The following is a 5,151-nucleotide window of genomic DNA, read 5'->3' on the forward strand; positions in this document are numbered from 1 at the left end:
GGCGTATGTACGCACGCACCCCCGCCAAAAAGGGGTGCTCTGCTAGAAAGATAAAGGAGGGGCGGCCCCCCCAAACGCTTGCAGCCCCCCCTCAGCCCCCGTCCCGCAGGCTGGCAGCCGGCCCCTTACCCTCAGCACGCCCAACGACCGGCAGGCAAACCCGGGCCGGGGGTCTCTCCTGAGCACCACGGGACGCTTACAGCACGGCATCTGAAAAACAAAAATCCCAACGGATCTATTTCAGCACGTTAAAAAAAACAGCACCGAAGGCAGCAGAGGAATTCGGTCAGGACAAGGGAGAGGGTAGCAGTCGAGCTAAAGGAGGGTGCCAGGCAAACGGGTCAGCTCGAAATACAACGCGGCCTTTAAAAGCTCGAGCGATTCGAACGCTTAAAATCCGCGTGAGGACTAATTGACGCGATTCTGAACGCGTCCTTCGCAGAGAAGTAAACGCTCTCGCTGGTGTCGGAAAACGCCTCGTCCCTTCCTTACAGCACCGCTGCCGGGAGATAACCCCGTGAGGCTGCAGGACGAGGGCGCGCCGTAATCGGCATCTACGCTCACGGATCCGCCGCCACAGCTCCAGCCCTGGCGCTGCTGCTGCTGCTGCTGCTGCGCATCTCGCTCGCTTGGCCGATAAAGCTGAAAGCGAAGCGTAAAACTTTGAAGAGTAAAATGAAAAAGAAAGAACAAATCTCAGCAATTCATTTTATGCTAAAAAGGCGTGCGTACGCTTACAGACGTACGACGAGAAGGCTTATACTATAAAAATATTTGATTTTCCTTTTGCGTTAATTGAAATTGCGTAGCTGTGAATTCATACCGTTAAATTATCTACCTCCAAACTACACAGCTATCGTTTGACCAGGGGTTTTGCGTGCGTCACATGACTAGGAGGGACGCCTGGCCAGCTGCGCCGAGACCGATGCTACCCAACTGCCGGGGAAACGCGCCACTGAAAGCGAGGCAGAAATAAAGGACTTCAGAGCGCTCTGCCAAAAGATCGGGAAAAAAACCCGATCAGTTGCCTCTCTTTTTAAACGTTTAGAGCAACTACCTAACTGCTTAAGCACACCTAATAAATTATACGCTACAGCTCTTTGGCAGTTGCAGTTTAAACAACGCAAGTCAGTTTGGAAGTTATACAATTTTCACTTTCTTTTTAAAATTTCGTTTACGATAGAAAAATCAGTGAGATAAGAGATCTCCCATACGGTTTTACTTTTTTTTTGGGGGGGGGTGGGGTGGGGGCAGGCGGTGGGGAATATCAAATCCCCGGTGCTGCAATACATCAGGCTACCAAAAAGGACCGGCAGGTTTGCTAACGCTGTCGGCCGTACCCGAGCGTGCGGAGGAACGCGTCTTTACGATCTCTCGACCGTTACACCCGAGAACCAAAGATCAGCCGTACGTCGACTATCGGAAGACGTGCTGCGCTTGGGTCTGTGCAAGGAAATCGACCTACCCCTTTTTTTTTTTTTTTCCAGAGAGAGCGCGAAAAGTCTCCTTGCGGATGACTTCTACTGCCGAGCACGTCATCTCTGAAGATCCATTCTGATGGGAAGTTCGTAAAAGGCGACTCCTTTGAACGAGAAAGATTTCCATTCTGGAAAATCTCTTTCCAACCAAAGTCAAAATTACGCGCTGCAGGTTAGGAAAAAGGACGCGATAGAAGCAGTAACTCACCAAAACCACATCAGGACTCTCTGTCGCTAGTTACGAGGCTGCTACCGCTTCTCGGGAAAGCCTGGAAAGCGCACCGAAGCGACGCCGATTTGTCCCGTGTTGTCCACGCCGCTTCTTTGACCTTGATTGCTTTTAGCACAGATGCTAGCATCTCAGTAAGGTGTTCGAGTGCTCCTGTAAGGCATTTTAAACACCGACTGACTGAAAAAGCATACAGCTTTTATCGTGAAAACAAAGCCTGTTTCTCCCGAACATCCCAGCTCTTACAAACGGTTCCTTTCCTCTTCTAGTCCAACATTATTTTCACAGCACCCTTTCCTAGCAAGCGCACAGAAACAGAAGAGCGTGCTTGCAGGAAGAGAAAACAGACGGAGGGAAGCAAGCTTTGCAGAGGCGTACCACGCTCCAGAACAGACCTCCTTTATTTTTAGTATTTGCGTTAAAATATTTCACGTTAAAAAATCATATAGAAGGAGAGCTGCCACGTTCCTCGTGTTAACTGTAAAGTCCGTGCTACGAGCACCTTAGGAAAAACGCAGACACATGTCACAGGCCTACCTCGTACTTGCAGACCACTAGGGATCCTTTCCACCTGTCTCGTACTTTCACGGCAGTTGACGTTCTGCTGAGAGGAAAGGGAAAAAAAAACAAACAACGTTTAGCACAAAGCTTCCTTTGCCGCGAAGAGAACAACTGAGTGGAGGAGAAAGTATTTGGCATCGTCTTTGGTGCGGTTGTTGAGACAGGCCACTAGAGCTTCTGCACGTTTCAGACAACCGTGCCTTTTTTTTGGCTCATTGGCAGCTTTAGTTTCGCGAGAACTCACTTGCCTAGAAAGAGGAGTGACAGAGAAGGAAAAGAGAGGTCAGGCAGCAAGAGAGCTCTGCAGGCTGCCACCAGTCAACGTCGCACTCTTAAGGAAAAACAAACAAACAAACAACCAACCAAACAAACAAAAAAAAAACAAACAAAAAAAACCCCAAAACACACAAACACAAAAAAACCCCGCAAAACCCAACAACAAAACAAAACTTTGACGTTGTACCTTTCTTTTCTTTTGGAGCTCGTCCCTGTCTCAGCTGATCGTCTCGTCAGAGCACGAAGTGCAGATGATCCGTATCCCGATGACATCTGCACGCGATGAACACGTGTTCAGAAATAGTCCAGATCTGTAAGACTGGTGTCATTTGTGTGGTTCCAAGCATCCTAACTCCATTTTACTGACCAATGCATTTGTGAGGAAACTAAGTAGCTTTTAAACGTAGCCTCTCCTTGGGGAGAAAAATGCGTTAGGGAGTGAAAAAAAGGATGATTCAGAGCTCCCAACCATGACGGAGCAGCGGGAAAACTAATGAAAGCGAAGACCAACAGCAGCAACGCGAAGCGGCATTTGGCTTTAATTCCGATCACGTACTTAAGCGGCTCGCCAAGTCTATGCCTCGATCCCATGAATGACTAGCCCTTTTTTGGAAGGACCAACTTTTTTCCTTCAAAGTCCTAGATTGAAGACTCCACTGAACAGAATGGGGATGGAGCCACAGGACAACATGCCATCAACACTCTAATGAAAAAAAAAATCAAGTAAAAATCCAGTTGAAGTATCAGTTTCCATCGTGTCTCGTTCATTACGTTTCTAGTAGTACCTGGGTGCTCCAAAATTCACTCTCCTGACACCACGTAGTACTACAAATTACAATTACGCGTGTAAAAATAAAAGGCTATTTCCAACCTGCCCGTAAAATCAGTACGAACAAACAGAAGAGAAACACTTGACCCTAAAGAAGGTCACAGGCAGCTCTTAATTTATCGTAGGCGAAAGCTCATTCTTTTCCCTGAAAGGAAAACGCTCGTAACTACCCAGGGACCGATTCGGGAACGAGGCACGCGCGCTCTGTTAACGGCAACCGTTCATCAGCTTTTCTGCACCGGCACAAATTTGCCTTTTCCCTGGGTTTGACGCGGAGCACCTGCAGCGTCCTTGAACGCGCCAATGTTTCTCCCCGCTCCCCCGGCCCCGCACGTGCCGTTACCTGAGCAGCAAGCGGCGTCAACCGCGCAGGATTTTCTTCACGTGACGCAGAAGGTGACGCTGGGAAAAGAGGAGGCACAAAATGAACCTGTTTGTCACACCCAGCCAACGGTGAAAACCCAGGGAAGGATTCTGCCGTGCGGGGCCGGGCTGTGCACCCCCGGAGCTCCAGCCGGCCGGTTTCGCTCCCCTTTGCCGGGTACCGGGGAGACACCGCCGCCTCGTGCTGCCGCCTGCCCCCCGGGGAGAGCCGGGGGACCCCCACCTCACTTCAGCCCTCGGGAACGGGGCTGAAAGGTCCGATCCCGGTGCCGGGGGAGCAGAGGCGAGCTGGCTGGGACCAGCTTTTGCTCCTGGAACAGCCCTGGGGTGGACCTGTCCCTCCCTTTCAAACGCTCCAGCAGTTTCGGGGGCAGAAGGCCGTTTCTAAGCCCTCTCTCCAGCAGCTCCTCCCTCGACTCGGCCCGCGAAGCCCCCAGTCTGCCTGCAGGGAGGGCTGGGGGGTCCCCGGCCCCACGGGGCGACAGTGGGGACTCGCAGGGAGGATCTGTTTGCACAAAGCGCCCCCCCCCTCCCGCCCGCCGGCCCCCCGCCCCGGCCCGGCCCACTGCGCGGCCCCCCTAGGGCACGCAGCCCCCCCCCCCCCCAACTCCCCACTCCCCAGATGCTCACAGGCCCTCCCCCGCCTGGAGCCCCCCCAGCCCCTGTCCCCGGAGCCTGCAGAACCGCCCCCCCCCGCCACAGCCCGGCTCCCCGGGCCCGCGGCTCCTCACACTCACGCTGCGCCGCCGCCTCGGTGCAGAGCCCGCCGCGCGCCCCGTTGAAATACCGTCCGCAACCAATCAGCGCGCGGCTCCACCGGCCCGCCCGCGCGAGGCACGCCGGGAGTTGTAGTCGGCGCCCCGGGACCGCGCATGCGCACGGCGCCCCGTCCGCAACCAATCAGCGCGCGGCTCCACCGGACCGCCCGCGCGAGGCACGCCAGGAGTTGTAGTCGGCGCCCCGGGACCTCGCATGCGCACGGCGCCCCGTTGAAATACCGTCCGCAACCAATGAGCGCGCGGCTCCACCGGACCGCCCGCGCGAGGCACGCCAGGAGTTGTAGTCGGCGCCCCGGGACCGCGCATGCGCACGGCGCCCCGTTGAAATACCGTCCGCAACCAATCAGCGCGCGGCTCCACCGGCCCGCCCGCGCGAGGCACGCCGGGAGTTGTAGTCGGCGCCCCGGGACCGCGCATGCGCACGGCGCCCCGTTGAAATACCGTCCGCAACCAATGAACGCGCGGCTCCACCGGCCGGCCCGCCCGCGCGAGGCACGCCGGGAGTTGTAGTCGGCGCCCTAGGACCGCGCATGCGCACGGCGCCCCGGGACCGCGCATGCGCACGGCGCCCCGTTGAAATACCGTCCGCAACCAATGAGCGCGCGGCTTCACCGG

The 5,151-nt window shown here is 55.3% G+C and overlaps 1 long non-coding RNA gene across 1 annotated transcript; it reads right to left on the reverse strand.

Annotated features, from left to right (window-relative positions):
• On the reverse strand, positions 1-4,590 carry LOC142077117 (uncharacterized). The gene is made up of 7 exons (XR_012671559.1): positions 4,495-4,590; positions 2,732-3,775; positions 2,245-2,308; positions 1,687-1,860; positions 1,341-1,582; positions 493-642; positions 1-210 (listed from the first exon to the last, which is right to left on the reverse strand). It is a non-coding gene; the product is annotated as an uncharacterized LOC142077117 (long non-coding RNA).
• Positions 4,591-5,151: the final 561 nt, after the last annotated feature.

This window comes from Calonectris borealis, unplaced genomic scaffold (genome assembly GCF_964195595.1).
Source record: "Calonectris borealis unplaced genomic scaffold, bCalBor7.hap1.2 HAP1_SCAFFOLD_158, whole genome shotgun sequence".
NCBI lineage: Eukaryota > Metazoa > Chordata > Aves > Procellariiformes > Procellariidae > Calonectris > Calonectris borealis.